At 43.4% G+C, this 22,755-nt stretch overlaps 1 pseudogene; it reads left to right on the forward strand.

Moving 5' to 3' along the window:
• Window positions 1-837: 837 nt before the first annotated feature.
• LOC126471722 (5S ribosomal RNA) lies at window positions 838-955 on the forward strand (annotated as a pseudogene).
• Window positions 956-22,755: the final 21,800 nt, after the last annotated feature.

The following is a 22,755-nucleotide window of genomic DNA, read 5'->3' on the forward strand; positions in this document are numbered from 1 at the left end:
GTATTTACAACTCTCGCCATATAAGACTGTGTCCAAAATCACTACTCAGACTGAATCTGCTCTCATCTGAGAAGAGCACGCGACCACACTCCTCGCTGGTCCAGTTCCTGTGTTCTTGGGACAATGATGTGCAGATGTCAAGGGAACCCAACGTACTAGTCGTCGGGCAAACAGGTCATTCCCATGCAGGTACCGTGCCACGATGGAGCGTGAGATTGTGTGCCTTGTAGTCCTGTTAAATGTGGCTGTAAGTGCACTCTCTGTTGGACGTGGGTTTCTTTGCCTGTTGCACAATGTAACGGTCATCTACTGCTGTAGTTGACCGTGGTCGACCATCTACCCACCTTTGGGCTGTAGTGCGTGTGGTTCAGAACACTCCTCATTCCTGTGAAATAATGCTGTGAGGAATACCAAATTTCTGGGCTACACTCGTCGCACTTCGACCTCCTCATAGTTCCTGTTGATTCTTTCGCGTGTGAAGTAATTATTATTTTTTAATTTGCTGGTGTCATTTACAAGTGGCCTGCCACCTAGTTACTAAGGCAGGTCGTATTTTCACAATACCAAATTGTACACTTACGCAATGTGAAACGTATTTGATACTTCTTATTTGTAATAAGGATAATTAATATTGCAGCTGTAAACACTTACAGATTTAAAAGTAATTAAGAAATGGAAATCTTAAAATTATCGGTTTATGAAGAGAAAATAGAAATTTAGCAAAATGGAAAGAGGTTGTGACATATTATCACTGTATAAAATATTACAGATTCGAAAAAATTATCTAAAATAACAAAAATCTTTCAGATAATAAGGAGAAATAAAACACAACAGGGGGGCAAAGGCCTTGCTGCAGTGGATACACCGGTTCCCGTGAGATCACCGAAGTTAAGCGCTGTCGGGCGTGGTGGGCACTTGGATGGGTGACCATCCAGGGCGCCATGCGCTGTTGCCATTTTTCGGGTTGCACTCAGCCTCGTGATGCCAATTGAGGAGCTACTCGACCGAATAGTAGCGGCTTCGGTCAAGAATACCATCTTACGACCGGGAGAGCGGTTTGCTGACCCCACACCCCTCCTATCCGCATCCTCCACCGGATGACACGGCGGTCGGATGGTCCCGGTAGGCCACTCGTGGCCTGAAGACCGAGTGCTTTTAAAACACAACAGGAAAGTACACAGATCTGTATTAGAGATGCCATCACCTAGCTATCTCGGGTGTGAGGGCAGATCATCGAGCCTGTCATTTTCGAGGTAGCGTACAAAATATGTTTAATATTCATTTCATAAATTTATGTTTACAAACATTTGTTGTATTACTCTTACATTACATTTGTTACAGGCCATATGTGCTTTATACAAGGGCGTAATCGGTGCATTATTTGTGCATCTTTCAATTCCTTATTTCTGAATGTTGTATGCAGGATATTTATGTTGTCTGTCAGGTAAAGCCTTATCTAAATTTAATAACTAATTGCATCTTTTTCATTACAGATATTATTTTACATGAGCTTAATAACAATTATGTCTTTAAGATTAAACGTATTCCTCAAGATGTTTCAACATGTATTAAAATGACAGTTGATCCATTTCTGTGTTCCTTAATTTATCTTACGTCTAGGTCTGTATATTAATCTCATTGTTTGTATCTGTTTCAGCATCTCAGTCTATTTCTGTGTTTGTGTCTGTGTCTCGGTCATTTGAAGTATTCTCAAAAAATGTATATGAAATCTTATGGGACTTAGCTGCTAAGGTCACCAGTCCCTAGACTTACACACTACTTAACCTAAACTATCTTAAGGACAAACACACACACCCATGCCTGAGGGAGGACTCGAACCTCCACTGGGACCAGCCGCACAGTCCATGACTGCAGCGCCCCAGACCGCTCGGCTAATCCCGCGCGGCTCCAAGTATTCTGTCCTCGTATTTGTGTGCTTGCCCTTATTTGTGTATGTGTTTGTCCTTGTTTGTATAACTCCTGTAACGTACGTGACACATTATTGGTTATATCATTCAGTATGCTTCAATCATCCGGCTGTCGTAGAAATTGTCCTATGTTGTCATACTCAGTTCGCGGTCGGATGTGTATGAGTGTGTCACAGTGTAAAGTCACATGTTCAGGAGTTCCTAGTTCTCCGCAAGCGCACATGGGTCTTAGGCTGAGACCAAACCGATAAAAGTAGGACGCCTTCAGAGTAATGACACTTCGACTGTCAAAATTTTATAAGTAAATTGTCGAAGTATTTTTAATAAAGTTCCAGAATTTACTGCCCTCCAGGAAAGTTCTCGCGCTCAAATTATTCTCGAGACCGGGAGCTGGCAGAAACCCGAGGCGGTAAACTCTAAGATAATTAGCAAATCATGGAATGTATATCAGAAAGACAGATTACAGGACGCAGCAGGGGAAGGGTTCATTGCAACTAACAAAAATATTGTCTCTTTTGAGGTCGAAGTTATGTGTGACAGTGAAGTCATCTGGTAGCGTATAACAGATCTTGGTAAAACCAAGTTAATTGTTGGATGTTTTTACCGGCCACCTGACTCTACTGTGACAGTTCTAGAGTCATTCAAAGTAGGTCTACGGTCAATAGTGCGCAAATACCGAGATCATGCAATACTAGTTGGAGACGACTTTAATCTCACGAGTATAGACTAGGATGTCTATGTCTATCGACTCACTGCGGGGGGAGGGAGGGGGGTAACGACAGATAGTCATACGAAATACTTTTGGACTCTTTCCTGAAAATTGTCTTGAGTAACTAGCTCGGCAGCCCATACCCAATAGAAATATCTTAGACCACGGAGCTACAAACGTCAACGGCCTTGCCACAGTGGTAACACGGTTCCCGTCAGATCAACGAAGTTAAGCGCCATAGAACCCGGAAGAATTCTCGGCAGCTGAAACATCCGGTCGTGAAAGCCTTCATTGTATGACTAGGCAGATTCCATGTTTCTAAATTTCCGGAAAGCGTTTGACAAGGTGTCCCATTGCAGGCTGTTAAAGAACGTGCGAACATATAGAATAGGTTGACAGATACGTGAGTGACTCCAGGACATAGTAAGTTATGGAACCCAGTACGTTGTCCTCGACGGCGAATGTTCATCAGAGACAAGGGTATCGTAAGGCGTGTCCCAGGGAAGTGTGATAGGACCTATGTTATTCTCTATACACATAAATGATTTGGCGGACAGGATGGTGAACAATCTGCAGTTGTTTGCTGATGATGCCGTGGTGTACGGTAAGATGTCATCGTAGAGTGACGGTAGGAGGATACAAGATGACTTAGATAACATTTAAAGTTGGTGTGATTAATGGCAGCTAGTTCTAAGTATATAAAAATGTAATTTAATACGGATGAGTAGGAAAAGCAAACCCGTAATGTTCAGATACAGCACTAGTAGTTTCCTGCTTGACACAGTCACGTCGTTTAAATATCTGAGAATATTGTTGCAAAGCGATATGAAATGGAACGAACATGTGAGGATTGTAGCAGGAAAGGCGAGTAGTCGACCTCGGTTTATTGGGAGAATTCTAGGAAAGCGTGACTCATCTCTAACCAAGACCGCATATAGGACGCTAGTGCGAACTATCCTTGAGTACTGTTCGAGTGTTTGTGATCCGTGCTAGGTTGGATTAAGGGAAGACAACGAAGCAATTTAGAGGCAGACTGCTACATTTCTTACTGGTAGGTTCGAACAAAACAAAAATGTTACGGGTATGCTTCGGGAACTCTAATGCGACTCCCTCGAGGGAAGGCGACATTCTTTTCGGAGAACACTACTGAGAAACGGCATTTGAAGCTGACTGCAGATCGGTTCTGTTGCCTCCGATATACATTGCGCATAAGGACCACGAATAAAAGATACAAAAATTAGGAATCATATGTAGGCATACAGGCAGTCGTTTTCCCTCGCTCTATTTGCGAGTGGAACGGGAAAGGAAATGACTAGCGATGGTACAGGGTAACCTTCGCCACGCACCGTAAGGTGGATTGCGAAGTACCGATGTAGATATAGACGGAGGTGTTCTGGGTATGGACCATGCCCCGTGAGGAAATGGACTACATCACGTGCGAGATCTGTATGTTTTAACCTCATTCGTTCCGTGATGTTTGGGAAAAAGTTGTAGACGCGACGCCCCTTTTCTGTGGTATCTCATTCTCTCTGCCAGGTATCGTTACGCCAGCGGTTTAGTTGGCGCCTTTCTGTGATTTCAAATACCTTGCCACGCCGGCCTTTCATAAACCCGTACGCTGCTGCTTCTTGACTGACTGTGATCTCAGTGGGGCACACTCCCATCACCACGCACAGGCATCCGCCGATGTTGTGCCGAAGGCCCCCGGCAACCTGACCATAACAGTTCTTGGCCACGTCTCACAATGATTTTATGTGCTGCAGGCCTCAGTCGATGCCCCACGGCACTTACTACAAAGCATATAATGGATTCGAATAGTGCGAGATGAAACGTACCTATCATCTTTATTGACAGTCTATATTTCGTTGTATTTAGTCTTGCTAATTTATGCATTATTTTCATTGGTTTGTTGGTTGTTAAGTCTGGTATGTTGAGTGATCTTCAGTTTGACGCCTGCCACTGTGGCCGAGCGGTTCTAGGCGCTTCAGTCCGGAACCACGCTGCTGCTGCGGTCGCAGGTTCGAGTCCTGCCTCAGGCATGGATGTGTGTGATGTCCTTAGGTTAATTAGGTTTAAGTAGTTCTAAGTCTAGGGGACTAATGACCTCAGATGTTAAGTCCCATAGTGCTTAGAGCCATTTGAACCATTTTCAGTTTGTCGTCAATGCGTAAACCTACATACCTTGTCACTCTTTTGCGTTGCAAGGTTGTGTCATTTAGCTTGATGCTGGGGTTTCTTTTAAGTTCACCTTCCAGTAGTAAGTACACCGTTTTATTAACTGAAATTGTTGGTTTTTTTGTTGTTGCACCGAACACTGATGTCTACAGGAGCTGCGTAGTCTTTTGTTCTAAGTGACTTCTAAAGTTTCCTGCTACCACTACGAACGAATCGTCAGCGAAAGCCACTATTCCCTTTGCTCTGACAACTCCAGTGACCTGCTCACCATTCTACAACTCTGTTTCTGCAGTAGTCGACGAAACTGATATATGAAGCTTGTCAAAAGCGCCAGAGATATCAGTAAATATTGCCACCACATATTTGTCCTGTGTGCTCTGAGGTATGTGCAGAGCCCTATTTAGTTCAAATGGGTCTGAGCACTATGGGACTTAACATCTGTGGTCATCAGTCCCCTAGAACTTAGAACTACTTAAACCTAACTAACCTAAGGACATCACACACATCCATGCCCGAGGCAGGATTCGAACCTGCGACCGTAGTGGTCGCGCGGTTCCAGACTGTAGCGCCTAGAACCGCTAGGTCACTCCGGCCGGCCCCTATTTAGTGCATCGTCGACAGACTTGTGCGGCAGGAACCCATACGAATGTGGATTGAGACCCAGAAGCTGTCTGTGTGACTGTGGTCTGTCACACACTATCCTTCCCAGGATCCTGCTTAGAACTTTCAGTAGAGTCATCGGTCTATATGATTTTGGGTTTGCTGAGTCATTGTCCTCTGATTTTTTGATAATCACTGCATTGGCCGTTCTCCAACAGGTGGGTATTCTCACTTGTAGTAATGACTGATTGAGTAAGTCCGTCAGGTAGGTCAATCTGTGGGGCAACAGCTTTAATGGGTTCTGAGTGAACACCATCTGGGAGCGGAGCATTTCTGTCTTTAAGATTAGTTATCGCCAGTGCATCCTCCTTGCGAGCGAAAGGAGAAGTGATTCCAACATTTACGTAGTTAATGCTCATTTGTCTGCGTAGGTCTATGTGGTGGTGTTAGTGGTGTGAAGGGTCATCGCCTGGCAGTAGCTCGTTCAGCAGGTATCCTGCTGAGCATCTCCAGCCGTGTGTCATTGTACCGTTTTATCGCTTTAATATTGGCATTAGTGTTGGTGTTTTTACTCTCTCAGTTTCTACACTCCTGGAATTGGAAAAAAGAACACATTGACACCGGTGTGTCAGACCCACCATACTTGCTCCGGACACTGCGAGAGTGCTGTACAAGCAATGATCACACGCACGGCACAGCGGACACACCAGGAACCGCGGTGTTGGCCGTCGAATGGCGCTAGCTGCGCAGCATTTGTGCACCGCCGCCGTCAGTGTCAGCCAGTTTGCCGTGGCATACGGATCTCCATCGCAGTCTTTAACACTGGTAGCATGCCGCGACAGCGTGGACGTGAACCGTATGTGCAGTTGACGGACTTTGAGCGAGGGCGTATAGTGGGCATGCGGGAGGCCGGGTGGACGTACCGCCGAATTGCTCAACACGTGGGGCGTGAGGTCTCCACAGTACATCGATGTTGTCGCCAGTGGTCGGCGGAAGGTGCACGTGCCCGTCGACCTGGGACCGGACCGCAGCGACGCACGGATGCACGCCAAGACCGTAGGATCCTACGCAGTGCCGTAGGGGACCGCACCGCCACTTTCCTGCAAATTAGGGACACTGTTGCTCCTGGGGTATCGGCGAGGACCATTCGCAACCGTCTCCATGAAGCTGGGCTACGGTCCCGCACACCGTTAGGCCGTCTTCCGTTCACGCCCCAACATCGTGCAGCCCGCCTCCAGTGGTGTCGCGACAGGCGTGAATGGAGGGACGAATGGAGACGTGTCGTCTTCAGCGATGAGAGTCGCTTCTGCCTTGGTGCCAATGATGGTCGTATGCGTGTTTTGCGCCGTGCAGGTGAGCGCCACAATCAGGACTGCATACGACCGAGGCACACAGGGCCAACACCCGGCATCATGGTGTGGGGAGCGATCTCCTACACTGGCCGTACACCACTGGTGATCGTCGAGGGGACACTGAATAGTGCACGGTACATCCAAACCGTCATCGAACCCATCGTTCTACCATTCCTAGACCGGCAAGGGAACTTGCTGTTCCAACAGGACAATGCACGTCCGCATGTATCCCGTGCCACCCAACGTGCTCTAGAAGGTGTAAGTCAACTACCCTGGCCAGCAAGATCTCCGGATCTGTCCCCCATTGAGCATGTTTGGGACTGGATGAAGCGTCGTCTCACGCGGACTGCACGTCCAGCACGAATGCTGGTCCAACTGAGGCGCCAGGTGGAAATGGCATGGCAAGCCGTTCCACAGGACTACATCCAGCATCTCTACGATCGTCTCCATGGGAGAATAGCAGCCTGCATTGCTGCGAAAGGTGGATATACACTGTACTAGTGCCGACATTGTGCATGCTCTGTTGCCTGTGTCTATGTGCCTGTGGGTCTGTCAGTGTGATCATGTGATGTATCTGACCCCAGGAATGTGTCAATAAAGTTTCCCCTTCCTGGGACAATGAATTCACGGTGTTCTTATTTCAATTTCCAGGAGTGTATTTTGAGGAGCTCTCCCCATATGTTATTCTTTAAGTTGGTCCTGACAAAATTGTCCCAACGCTCCTGCTTTGTTCTTTTATAATTCGTTCTTGTATCGATGTTTGGTTTCAAGGTATTGTTGCAGCCTGACATCTTTTCTTGTGTTCTTTTTGCTCGTTGGTAGTATCGTCTTTTTTCTCGCGAATCCTTCGTTAGTTCTGTTAATAATGACGACTACGGTTCACTTTGATTTCGTATGTCATTGATTTGTGGGATTGCAGCGATTTGAGCTCTCTGCAGTAGATCAGTTTATATGTATGCTCTGTAATCAATACTTTATCGGATGGTGTGCAAGGGGGATATATCTATAACATATTTAGTGTCTGCCAGTTTGCTCTGTTCAACAGCAGTCGCGGGCGTTTCTGAGTGAATATGTTTGTGATTATGTGCGTGGCAGTGTGTATAATTACAGCATTGTGATCACTGTGTGTTGCTCTGTCATGTACGTGCCAGTCGATGCTATATGTTACAGATGTTCCGTTTGCTAATGATATGTCTATGTAACTGATACCTCCGGCATTTCCACGGTATGTCGGTGCTTGCTCTACCTTATTGAGTACAAAAGGGATGCACTCATTTATGTTGTCCGTTATTATTTGTCCTTTGGCATCTGTCCTATCAGCATGCGAGAATGCTGAATGTGCGTTAATGTCCGCGAGGATGTGTAGTCTTTTGTTCTAGGAGAAACCTGTTATTTATCTAATTGAGTTTGCAAGAGGTTGAATGTGATATGACTACTGTGCGTATAATGACTTGAGCATCTATGATCCCCTTCCCTGTGTAATTTCTGCTGTTAAAAAGTGTTCAGTACATAGTTGTGTCATTTTTGTCACTGTAATTCGTATGTGTGTTTCAACGATTGCTGCTTTGGCGGCCTTTAACCCCGTTATTGTCCGCCCCAATAGCTGAATGGTCAGCGCGTTGGAATGCCACGCACGGGGGCCCGGGTTCATTTTCCGGCCGAGGCGCGAGATATTCTCCCCTCAGGGAATGGGTGTTGTGCTGTCCGCATCATAATTTCATCCCCATTGTCGACGCGCAAGTCGCCCAATGTGGCGTCGCACTCAATACGACTTGCACTTGGCGGCCGAACTTCCCGACTGGGAACGCCCGGCCACTGACGCCATACGCTCATTTACATTTCCATACCCTGTTATTGTCATATATTTTGTTGGTAGACCAGTCATGCATGTAGGGTTCCTGTAAACAAGCAACATCTGCCTCTACCTCGTCCATCAAATTATTTAGTTCTGTACAGACCATTCAACATCGCATACAGTTCAATTTTACGATCTTCACGACGGGGGATATCTTATGTATGCGTAGTTCTTGGATCTAATTTCTTTAAAATCGAACTGAAATCACCGGTGTGCTTTCACTAAGGGATTGTACACGCTGTTTAGATCCAAACACTCTCCCCTCCGTGTGCATACCACCCAAGTAGTCACCAGACCTCTCGTTTACTGGAAATTGGAAATTTGTGGTAAGGGCTTATAGGACCAAACTACTGAGGTCATCAGTCCCTAAGCTTACGCACTACTTAATGTAACTTAAACTAACTTACGCTAAGGACAACACACACACTCATGCCCGAGGGAGGACTCGAACTTCCAACGGGGAAAGCCGCGCGGACCGTGACAAGGCGCCCGAGACCGCGCGGCTACCCCGTGCGGCAGCTCTCGTTTATCAGTCAGGTTTTCTGTTCGTAGGAACATGCGATCAGTCTGTTCCATAGTTAGGTAACATATTTTCGTCCCTACTGGGTGGTTAAGTAACGTTACTAACTGTAGGGCAGTTTGAAATACATCTCTGATTTCGAGTCTGCTTAAGCGTAGATTCTCCCCAAGGTCCCTGTAGTCAACTGTTGTTCCTTTATCGTATTCCTGGTTGTTGTTCGAATCTTGCGATGTGTAGATTTGCTCATATGTGTTTGTTGTTAATGCTGCTGTGGCGTTTCCCTTTGTCATTTTTTCTCAGTTGTTTGTCCCGTAATAGGTCGCGTTTGTTGTCTGGGTTTGCTATCGGAGTATCTGTAGCATGTCTGTTTATCTTTGCTGCTTGTTGATGGGTATGCCGTGCATGAGTTTTTGGTTTGTCTGATATGCTTATGGTTTCGGTATGTTGCTTGTCACCGGCCGGTGTGGTCGAGCGGTTCTAGGCGCTACAGTATGGAACCGCGCGACCGCTACGGTCGCAGGTTCGAATCCTGCCTCGGGCATGGATATGTGTGATGTCCTTAGGTTAGTTAGGTTTAAGTAGTTCTAAGTTCTAGGGGACTGATGACTTCAGAAGTTAAGTTCCATAGTGCTCAAAGCCATTTGAACCATTTTTTGTTGTTTGTCACTTATAGTTTCTGTGTTTGTGTCGTCACATTCTTATTTGTCTGTTTGTATTGTAGGAGTCTTGGTTTTATGTACAATCTGTACTTTGTGATGCCGCATCCGGATTTCGTTGTTGATGGTTCAACATGGTTCAAATGGCTCCAATCACTATGGGACTTAACATCCGAGGTCATCAGTCCCCTAGACTTAGAACTACTTAAACCTAACTAATCTAAGGACATCACACACACCCATTCCCCAGGCAGGATTCGAACCTGCGACCGTAACAATAGCGCGGTTCCGGACAGAAGCGCATAGAACCGCTCGGCCACAGCTACCGGCGTTGATGATACTGTGTGTATTTTTGTATGCTTGTCTTAATTATTGTGTTCATTTGTTTTGAATCTTATTGTGCTACTTGTTATTCTGATGTTTGGTGTGTGTCATACTCAGGCTGTAAATGTATATGAATGTCTCCCAGATGCCTTGATGTATTTGCTTGTTGTCTGATTTATGTGATTTCGTTGATGTCTCGTTGTCCCTGCAGACTGCTTCGTCTTCCAGCTCCTACATTCTTAGAATAATCGCAGTCTGGAAGGACGCCCAGTTAAACAAGCCATGTTTAATCTGCCTATCTACACATTAGTCAATGACACCTTGTATACGTGCGTCATCAATGTAGCCTGTGATATGAACCTATTTGTTTATTGTACGTAATGATATTGGTGGCACTGTCTCGATGTCTGGGTCAGTGGTTTGCAGTAGCCCCATTTTTGCCCCCATGGTACCTCATGCTGTCATGCTCTTGTTCTGGTGCATGGTAATTTGTGTTTACACCTACTGTTGTGATAGGGGAGTGATGTGTCTCCCATGTAATCTTGTACCTTCTCAGTGAACATTGTTGACATCGTATTCTGTCTGCTGAGTTTGCCTTTCATATAACCGTTTATGTGTTGTTCATTGTGGTTCCCCTTCTTTATCGCAGAGTGTGTTTCGGTATTTTCATGGGATGCAGCCAGTGGTTGCCTCTTCCTGACAGTCTTCCTTTTTGTGTCCCAGCTTTTGCACGTTTTCCACTCACCTGCTTCTTGTCACAATGTTTAGGTGGATGTCCAGCAGCTCAGACATTTTTGTACAGTTACATATTCTTTAATGGTCAGTTCTTCAAACTTTATATAGACCCTGTCTCTTTGGAGTAGTAGTAGGCGAGCCCTGGGGAGACCTCAACTATGTAAACTGTACGCGACACATTTGGTCCTGTCTCGAATTTTATTGATACTTCTTCGTTAATTTCTTCCTTTTAAATGTGTTCACTCACGTTTATCCGTACATTTCTTCTAGGAAGTCCTTATCTGTCATGTAGTAGGTATCTGATAGATATCGGAAGTATTCTAAGTTTTCTGGGTTCAAACGGTTCAAATGGCTCTGAGCACTATGGGACTTAACTTCTGAGGTCATCAGTCCCCTAGAACATACAACTTCTTAAACCTAACTAACCTAAGGACATCACACACATCCATGCCCGAGGCAGGATTCGAACCTGCGACCGTAGCGGTCGCGCGGTTCCAGACTGCAGCGCCTAGAACCGCTCGGCCACCCCGACCGGATTTTCTGGGTTCCTGCTATTTGATATTGTTTAGTTGTGCAGTTCTCGTTATGATTTTACTTTTTTTTCCTCCTGTGTCTCTGCTTCCAGAATTACTGTATTTCCTGCCGACCTGATGGCCTTGATTTTGATCTACTCGTATCTTTTCTGTGGTTGATAGTCTTCGTAGGGTTTCTTCTACAGCCTTTGCATCTTGATTGTATGCAGATTTGAAGAAAAGAGCACTTTTTTGTTTGCCTTTAGCTTAGTCAGTGCATTTTTAAACCTTAGGTTTTGGTTTAAATGTTGCGCCGGTTCTCTTCTTCACAGTCTGTTATTTCTGCGTCTAGGCGGCGGATTCTGTCTTACGCATCTGGGGCACTAGCAGCAGCCGGTTCTTTCCGCAGTCTGTGAAGTAATCGAAATATTGTGTTCCTCCAGGCTGTAATGAAGAATGTATCCCGGACCTGCCCCATCTGGAGCTATACACACGGTGTCCTTACGCCATGTGGCATCCAGCTTTCTGTGCAAAACCGAAAGAGTTCTGGGAACATGCTCCCGCACTTTCATTCATTTTCAATGAGTAGTTCATATTTTAAGTTACTTTGTTGATCTCTTCCTTAGGTTTAAGGAGCAGTGTATAACTTGGGAAAATTAATCCTTCCGTTGCGTCTTTCAATACAAAAGAGGTGACAAGCTGAATAGCGATAAGGTGTGAGTGGAAACTTGGCTGCCAGTAAGGTTGCTTGTTACGCTGCTTCCAGGAAACAATTCCTGATGCTTCTGGCTGAAACGTGGGTAAGATGTTGCCCTTAATTGGTCATACGGTTGCGGTGAGATTAGTAATGTCTACTCACCTGATGCAGCAGCATGAGCCGGCCGTGGTGACCGAGCGGTTATAGGCGCTTCAGCCCGGAACCGTGCTGCTGCTACGGTCGCAGGTTCGAATCCTGCCTCGGGCATGGATGTGTGTGATGTTCTTAGGTTAGTTAGGTTTAAGTAGTTCTAAGTTCTAGGGGACTGATGACCTAAGATGTTTAGTCCCTTAGTGCTCAGAGCCATTTGAACCATTTGAGTCAACAGTATGACACGCGTGTGCAGCTTCCTTGGACTACAGACACCAAGGCTGATACACGGGTGCCACAACACGGCCAACGTGATGGGGCATCTCTAAAGGAACAGTCAGTCTCTCACAGACGCACAGTACGCTTAAGCTGACTTTCAGATAATAACACAAATTGCTTTTGTCGATGTCATCTTCAAATGTCTAAATCGTTTATTAATCTAGCACAATTCTGTAAACAGTAGAGCACCCCTTTGATAAGACAAATACAGTTGTTAGTGACTCACGATTTTACGTGCTGTTTGTGGTTGAACAACGTTGAACAACAAAAATGGGGTAAGAGTTTGAAATTATCAAAAAATTAGGTGTAAGATAAAGGGGCAGTCGAGTTATATTGGCCTACAGTAAGTACAAGCACTTAGAGGGAGCAGCAGTCATGGAAGACCAAGAGACGAGTAATCGGATTAAAAAAGGACATATCCCAGCGATGAAGTTTCTCCTATACTTGTAAAATTACCTTAGGCTCCTGTAGACCATCACAAGTAAGTGTAGACAACGGTAGATTTCCCATTAGCTTTGGTCAGTTAAGAGCGTACTCACGTTACCTATACATTAGATGTATTGCATACCCATAGAACTTTACCTCAAATCGACCGCTTTGTTTACGTTTGCGATCAGTTTCTTACTACATTTCGCCGGCCGTAGTGGCCGATCGGTTCTAGGCGCTACAGTCTGGAGCCGCGCGACCGCTACGGTCGCAGGTTCGAATCCTGCCTCGGGCATGGATGTGTGTGTTGTCCTTAGGTTAGTTAGGTTTAAGTAGTTCTAAGTTCTAGGGGACTGATGACCACAGTAGTTAAGTCCCATAGTGCTCAGAGCCATTTGAACCATTTACTACATTTCCCTAGAAACCGGAAGCGGTAAACCGTCTAGATTTTAGAAATTGAGTAAGGCTATATAAAGGGCCGCGTAATCTACTGAACATTTTTGTTCCACATAGTAATCCTCGTGCCTGTTACTTAAAAATGAAAGGTATTTATAGCAAAAATGAAATTTTCGATGTTTGATTTAGGTTTTATTCTAAAATTGTTGATTTTTAACGTGAAACAGAGGGATGTTGTTGTGCAAATAAAAGAACACAGATTTATCATAAAGCTGCAGAAAACGCAATTTCGTAAAAAGCAAAACAAGATAAAACTTAAACGACACCACGAAACAAAAATATATCGAATATCGCTTCATTACTTCGTAGAGTTTGTATAAAACATGTTTTTGCTATTCATAAACAACTTTCGTATTCAGCAATTATGGCAGGAAACTCTTGCCCTTGATCATGATGAAGGACGTTCTAGTGAGTACAAAATAACGACAGTAGTTATGCAGATTTTTTATGTTTTCTCGTTTAAACTGTACTTGCATCAAAATTAATTGCTTTAGTTACATAAAGCGCAGAAGTTAGCGTTGAACTAATTTTTATAGCTTATAAAATGCAATTTATATTCTGTAAGGATATAATAGACTAACAGTGTCCTCTAATTACGTGCAAAACAGACAACCAAACAATAAACGACATTAAAACACCGGCTCCCAGTTACTCTCTTATATATTCATTTCTGTTCCTTTGCCAATCAGTGCTACCAATACTACCTGTAATCTTACCATTTACTACGCGATTTATGTGCTGTACAAAACTATTGAACCGTAGTTCGGCGAGAACACTGCTATCCTCAGTGAAAGTGAGGAAACATTACGGGACCTCTTGAATGGAATCAACAGTCCGATGAGAGCAGGATGCGGACTGAGAGTAAAAAACGAAGGAAGTAATGAGTAGCAGCAGAAATAAGATTACCGACAGACGTAACATGGAATTTGAGGCTAACGTAATAGAGGATGTGAAGGAAGTCTGCTACCTAAGAGGGAAAATAATATATGACGGTGAAGCAAGGAAGATTTAAGAAACAGAACTGTGCAGGCGAAGGGGGCATTCTTCTCTGAAGGAAATCTGCTAGTATCAAACGTAGACTTAATTTTAGAAATAAATTTTTGAGAATATTCAAAGGAGCACAGCATTATATCTGAGTGAACCATTGCCTATGGTGACACCGGAGAAGAAAAGATCGGAAAGCTCTTGAGAGTGGTCGTACACAAGGACACTGAGAATTAAATGGACTGATAAAATAAGATACAAGGAATTTCTCCTCAGAACAAGCGAGGAATATGTAGGTAACACTGACTATAAGAGAGAACAGAATGATATAACATGTGTTAAGACATAAGAGCCATAAAATGCAAAAAACTTCTGTGGAAGATAGAGATTGGTATCTGTTCAACAAATAATGTAGCACATAGTGGGTAAGTGCTTTTCTGAGATGAAGAGGTTGGACCGGGAAAAGACGTCGTGGTGGGCTGATGAAACCGATCAGATGACTGAGGGCCCACAAAAAAATGGTTCCACAGTCCGGCGGACATTTACGCTCTATGTAAGTGGTAGTGATACAAAGATAAGAGTAGAAATTCAGACAACTGATATATTAACGGAGGTGCCTTGTATACGGAATTGCAGTTAGTAGAAACTTGGTTTAAATCCCAGTCCAACAGTCCTTACTGCTAACACGCCAACTAATCAAGTTGAATGTCGTAAAGGTTCTGTCAGAAAGGCTAATTCCGTCCGTTGCCTATGTGAAATTTTAAGCTTATGTTCCATCTCATATTGCGTTATTCTTGACAGGTAGGGCATAAGATTACAAGAAAATCTGAAGTGGTATTACTAACAAAGTGGCAACGGCCTTGGCGCAGTGCATACAACGGTTCCCGTCAGATCACCGAAGTTAAGCGCTGTCGGGCGTGTCCAACGCTTGGATGGGTGACCATCGAGGAAACCATATGCTGTTGCCATTTTTCGGGGTGCATTCAGCCTCGTGATGTAAATTGAGGAGCTACTCGACCGAATAGTAGCGACTCCGGTCAAAGAAAACCATCGTAACGACCGGAAGAGCGGTGTGCTGACCGCACGCCCCTCCTATTCGCATCCTCAGCTGAGAATGACACGGCGGTCAGATGGTCCCGATGGGCAACTTTTGGCCTGAAGACGGAGTGCTTTTTTTTTTATTACTGGCAAAAATTAAGGATTCTTTCCCAGCAGACCAGAATCACACTACAGATATAATAAGACGGAATTATGAATGTTGTTATTGCATTATTCTCTGTCACGCTGTTTAGATTCCAATCATTTATTGCTAGAGATGTAGCCGACTTGTTGATCCCACACAGTTTCAGTCAGTGAGAGGTCTAGTGAACAGACAGCTAGAATATTCCTTAGAATGACAGTGGCTTTGACCGTTAAGATGCCCTGCTTGTAGCAACAAAAGTGTTCTGTATAGAGGAGCAACATCGAATATTGTGACATACCTTCATGAGAGCTGAGTGACTGTAGTTGCTAGCAACTCAAATGATCGGTGGAATATAAAAGTAATCTAAAGCCTCCTGCCGGTTATTTGTCTTAATGATACTATGTAACGCATATTGCAACATATTCCTAACTATGTACAATGTCTTCTTACTCACTGCAGTCATTGTTTTAGTCCAAATGCAGGCACTCTTGTATCAAAAATACAAACTGTCACCAGTATGCTCGTTTTTGGCTACACTGAGACACGTACGGTTGACATTACTTTGTACACTACTGGCCATTAAAATTGCTACACCACGAAGATGACATGCTACAGATGCGAAATTTAACCGACACGAAGAAGATGCTGTGATATGCAAATGATTAGCTTTTCAGAGCATTCACACAAGGTTGGCGCCGGTGGCGACACCTACAACGTGCTGACATGAGGAAAGTTTCCAACCGATTTCTCATACACAAACAGTAGTTGACCGGCGTTGCCTGGTGAAACGTTGGTGATGCCTCGTGTAAGGAGGAGAAATGCGTACCATCACGTTTCCGACTTTGATGAAGGTCCGATTGTAGCCTACCGCGATTGCGGTTTATCGTATCGCGACATTGCTGCTCGCGTTGGTTGAGATCCAATGACTATTAGCAGAATATGGAATCGTTGGGTTCAGGAGAGTAATACGGAACGAAGTGCTCGATCCCAACGGCCTCGTATCACTAGCAGTCAAGATGACGGGGCATCTTATCCGCAGTGCTGTAACGGATCGTGCAGCCACTTCTCGATCCCTGAGTCAACAAATGGGGACGTTTGCAAGACAAAAGGCATCTTATCCGCAATGCTGTAACGGATCGTGCAGCGACGTCTCGATCCCTGAGTCAACAGTTGGGGACGTTTGCAAGACAAAAACTATCTGCACGAACAGTTCGACGACGTTTGTAGCAGCATGGACTATCAGCTCGGAGACCATGGCTGCGGTTACCCTTGACGCTGCATCACAGACAAGAGCGCCTGCGATGGTGTACTCAACGACGAATCTGTGCACGTATAGCAAAACGTCATGTTTCCAGATGAATCCAGGTTCTGTTTACAGCATCATGATGGTCGCATCCGTGTTTGGCGACATCGCGGTGAACGTACATTGGAAGCGTGAATTCATCATCGCTATACTGGCGTATCACCCGGCGGGATGGTATGGGGTGCTATTGGTTACACGTCTCGGTCACTTCTTGTTCGCACTGACGGCACTTTGAACAGTGGACGTTACATTTCAGATGTGTTACGATCCCTGCGAAACCCTACATTTCAGCAGGATAATGCACGACCTCATGTTGCAGGTCCTGTACGGGCCTTTCTGGATACAGGAAATGTTCGACTGCTGCCCTGGCCAGCACATTCTCCAGATCTCTCACCAAACGTCTGGTCAATGGTGGCCGAGCAACTGGCTCGTCACAATACGCTAGTCACCTCTCTTGTTGAACTGTGGTATCGTGTTGAAGCTGCATGGGCAGCTGTACCTGTACGCGCCATCCAAGCTCTGTTTGACTCAATGCCCAGGCGTATCTAGGCCGTTATTACGGCCTGAGATGGTTGTTCTGGGTACTGATTTCTCAGGATCTATGCACCCAAATTGCGTGAAAATGTAATCACATGTCAGTTCTACTATAATATATTTGCCCAATGAATACGCGTTTATCATCTGCATTTCTTCTTGGTGTAGCAATTTTAAAGGCCAGTAGTGAAATAGGGTGCTTCGAATGGGAAAAATGTGTTATGAATGGTTACAAGATGTGTATGTTACTGTAGAACTTGATTTATAATATCAAACTCGAGGAAACATTCCCAACTTTGCCTACATGAGTAGAAAAAAAAAAAAATGAAAAAGATCAACTTAAGTCTGCACTTGCTTGACAGAACGCTTCCGTGATCTACGAAATCTTGGATATTGAATTGTCGCGCCCAGCCCTGCACATCAACATAGCCATCAGTTGTAATGTGTTTTGCGTCACGCGTGGCAGCTTCACCACGGGCCAAATTTAGCATGGAGCGGGTGAGGCGAGTGGGTAGTTCGTGATTGCTCGAGCGATAACAGCTACGCCGTGAGCGGCAGGCGCGCTTCACCAGCTCTTCGGAGGTGTCACGGCTTGCTAACAGGCACAACATAAAAAGGAAGTGGTCGTTGTGCTGCACTGCCTCGGGCCGCCGCGCCGTATTAACTTCAAAGCCACTTCGCCACTTCTCGCAATACGACACTTCCGGTCCGCTAAATCGAATGCAGCCGGCGACCGCCACCCTGTTGCCCATCTCCGTTCTCTCGACGATGGAACGCAGCCCATATTTCGTGCAAGTTACAAGATGACGGTTGTATAAACGTGAGTCTTCATGCGAAAAACAGTGAAAATTATACCGGTAAAAGCAGCGCATGCACAAATTTTAGTGATGTAATCAGACAGTTGCCCATCTCCGTTCTCTCGACGATGGAACGCAGCCCATATTTCGTGCAAGTTACAAGATGACGGTTGTATAAACGTACGTCTTCATGCGAAAAACAGTGAAAATTATACCGGTAAAAGCAGCGCATGCACAAATTTTAGTGGTGTAATCAGACAGTTTAATGCTCATAGTAATCTTCAACTAACCGCCAATGTCCTAAAGAACGGAATGGAAAAAACTTACAACTGAAAAGTGTGAACCGTCATCGCCGAACTTCTCCAAATATCAAAAAAGCTATGGTCTGCAAAGTGTAAATCGTTATCGCTACGAAAATCGCGTACATTTCAGGATGATAGCGAAACACATCCACATAAGTAGTCTGCGATAACGACTGAAACAAGTGCTAGTGATAAACATGAAAGTGTAAGCCGTGGTCACAACGAACTTCATAAGCAACGCATCGGTGAACAAACGAAACAACAGCGTGAAACAGTCACGTAAAAGGTACAGCGTTCTTTCCTTAACAGACAGCCACGGCAGAAACTTGGCGAGTGCTTTACAAGACAATAAGAAAGACTCCCAAGCATTGGGAATAGTAAAACCGGGTACAAGTGTGATAAATGTTACCGATGTCGACCTGCAGGAAAAAATGAAAGACGAAAATGAATATGTCGTTTGCGTGGCTGGTGCCAACGATACTGCAAGAAACGAGGCACAAGATTGCTTAGCAAGCCTGCAAAAGTTCTTAGAAATTAATAAGTCTCGAACCACAATAGTCACAACGCTACCTCACAGTGATGATGTAGTAAGCATTTCGCGTGTCAACAAGGACATACGAAACAAGAACATCAAAATGAAACAGATGTGTGCTTCGTGTGGAAAATGTACAATAGTGGATATAGGTAAACTGCACAAATACCTACATACCAAACGTGTGATGCATCCAAATTTGGAAGATAAAAAAGTTTTATGTGACAAGATAAGCAAAATAATCGTGTAAAAAGATGACTTGAACATATTTCTCAATCACAGAGGTAACAGGGATGCTTTTTTTTTAGAGTAAAATGTGGCAGATTAACCTATACATACGAGAACGTTCATATATAACGAATAAAACAGAACACTTGAGGGTGGGGGATCCTAAACGAAATTAAACCACATTTCGTCATAGAGCGTGAACTGGCTTTGCAAGGAAGAGGAGGCATATGGATTCAGGCTAAATGATTACTAAACCATGAACTTGTTCTCTAGAAAAACACATAAAGATGGTGGGGCAGGCATTTACAGCAGAAATCATATAGCATGTAGAAAAGTGAAATGGACTGAGGATCTGAGTACCGATATGGTACTCGAGGCTATAGCAATAGATTTATAACTAGGGAACAAGAACCTGATTATAGCAGCTCTGTACAGGTCACCAGGAAGCAGCAGTGAAAGGTTTTTTAACTGTCTGGAGGACTTGCTGAAGAAGACATCAGCGTATAAAAAATATGTGCTGCTTGTTGGAGACATCAACACGCACTCATAAATAATAGCCTTAATTATTTTCGTTATATCGACTTATTACAGTGTTATAGCTATAACCACATAAACTCAGAACCTACAACAATTACTTTGGATACTCACGACATTCATTGACCACATTCGAGTAACCATAACAGAGGAACACGTAGATATAATCACCTTACAAACCGCATACGTGACCACAGAGCCCTTACTATGGAAATTGATGTAGGGTATGTAGTCATAACTAAAAGTGATACATTTATATATAAAAGAAAATTTAATCGTAATAAACTTAACTGGGCATCATCGAATGAAAATGGGAACCAGTATGCAATGAAACTGATGTGAGTAATAAATGGGAAACTTCTGTAAAACGAAACATGTTCTTTAGTAAAAGAAGTGAACATAACTATAAATCATAAAGCTGAGAATTCACTTCTGAAATTGTTAAAATGAGAGAGGACGTGAGATACTGCTGTATACTCTTCAGAGATACTAAATTACAACATTTTTAACAAAAAACAAACTCCTCAGGAAAATACAGATATTTCTTGATAACGATAAGGCTCAGAAATCTACCTGTTAAATAATCAACTGCAGTTGTGTTAGTAAGAGGACCAGGAAAATAATGCATACAGAATGTGGGAAACAGAAATCTCGTGAACACGAGAGTATAACGTTAAAAGAAAATGAAGAAATAATGAATGACCATAAAGAAGTTTTCATACAGAACATTAGTACTATTGGCACAAATGAAGCACTTGACTGGGCCTCCAATTTGAATGGTAGAAATACTAGCCAATCCTTTGTCATGTATGACATTATAGAGAGGGAACTCCTTGCAATAATTTCAAAACTTCAAGCTAAAATGTTTTGTGGCTAGGACGACATTTCAACTCAGCTGCTAAAGGAATGCAGAGGAGAATCAGTGAAGCCTCTGATACATCTAAAAAATGCCTCCATCTGCATTGGAGAATTCATCGATCTTTTGAAAATCACTGAAATTCTACCGGCGTATAAGAATGGAATAAAAACTGATACAAAAAACTACAGGACAATATCTTTAACTGTAGAATTTTGAAACTTGGTAGAGAAAGTAGTATTAAATTAATTCTAGGCATATTTCATCAGACATAATCTATTCAACAATTTACAACATTACTTTAGAAAAGGAAGAGACCTATAACAGCAGCAGCAACTTTTATACATGAAATATTAAACAAGCTGGATAAAGGAGAAAAGGTAAAAGGCACTTTCCTGGATGTGAGAAAAGCTTTTGATACTGTGAATAATCATATAAAAAAATTAGCATAATTTAGAAGGAAAATAAATTAGAAGAATATGGGATGAGAGGAGTAGCCTCACAACTATTTACTTCCATTTGAAAGACAGGAAACAATGTGTCAATCTAACTTATAAAAGGAATGAACAGTTGGTAACAACTAAATTAACCTACAGGATACTCCAAGTTTGTAAGCTATGCTAATGACAAGTCTTTTGTCAGCTGGGGTCGTGATATGAAAACTGCTGCCAACAGTAATGAAATCAATAACAATTTTCTGTCAATCACAACATAAATGTTACACAGTTCACACCTCCATTGGCGCTTAGCTAAACACAAATTTTTGGGTGTTATTGTTGATGAACACCAGCCATGGAAAGAGCGTATACATCATATTTGCAAGAAAATCAGCACAAATGTGTAGCTACTGAAACAGGTTTCACCCTTCCTGGGATTCATACATTCGGATCTTCAGTACGATATTGAGATATGGAGTGGGTCACCAGCGCTCGATACAGACTTTTTAGACTAAGAAAAAGGCGGCAAGAGTGGAAGCTAAGGTAAACTAAAGAGAGCTTTGTAGAGAAATTTTCAGAAAAGATAAAGTGCTTATCATCTACTGAATGCAGGGAATCATGTTTGTGGAACTAAATCCAGAACGCAATGCAATACATACTAATTTACATAACTATAATGCACGGGGAAGAGAAAACTTCCACAGAATAGTAAAAAAAGGTGCTGTGGACTGTAGTCCTTATACAGTACGAACAATTTTTTGCAACATGCTATCAAAAATAGTTCAAATGGCTCTGAGCACTATGGGACTTAACATCTGTGGTCATCAGTCCCCTAGAACTTAGAACTACTTAAACCTAACTAACCTAAGGACATCACACACATCCATGCCCGAGGCAGGATTCGAACCTGCGACCGTAGCAGTCGCGCGGTTCCGGACTGAGCGCCCAGAACCGCTAGACCACCGCGGCCGGCAACATGCTATCACCTGGGCACAAGGTAGCTAATTTAAACATCTTACAGAATCACCTGAAACATTTATTAGTAGAGAAAATCTGTTATTCAGTAAATGATTTTAAAGTGTAATGTCTCTTTGTAAAACCGTGTCCGTAGCTATATGTTTCTTTTTGCAACAAAAAACTGATAATTTCAGACCTTCACTCTTTATATCAGTGTGTACATTTTTATATATGTGAACTAAATCTATGTAACTGCTCTACAACTGATTGTTATACGAACAGCAAATAAATAAATAAATAAACTCTACAATTTTTCACAATGGTGGCTCGTAGGCATCTTGAGGACAACCTTCATGAAGCCTCAAGGGGTGAACGAAGAAAGGATCAAAGTAACTGGAATGAAGAGCGATTTTTGCCTACTCCCACAATGCTTAAAAGGAGGATTGCAAAATTAGGGCGTTCTTCTGTAGAATTTGAAGGCATAATGACCAGACGAGCTACCTGCTGTTGTTAAATGTGTAATATAAAAAAAAAAGAAAAACCGTATTGGCACGGTGGCACAATAACACGAGAAATGCAAATAAGTTTCCTGATAAATTTTTTATTTGCTGTAATTCGCTTATGCAAATTCTTTGTCTTCAAAATTATTGAAGAGGAAATGTAACTTGTTTGCTACGCAACCACAATATTGTGCAACAGATGTACAGTGAGAAATATTTTCGATTTTCAACGTC

This window comes from Schistocerca serialis, chromosome 3 (assembly GCF_023864345.2).
Source record: "Schistocerca serialis cubense isolate TAMUIC-IGC-003099 chromosome 3, iqSchSeri2.2, whole genome shotgun sequence".
Lineage (NCBI taxonomy): Eukaryota > Metazoa > Arthropoda > Insecta > Orthoptera > Acrididae > Schistocerca > Schistocerca serialis.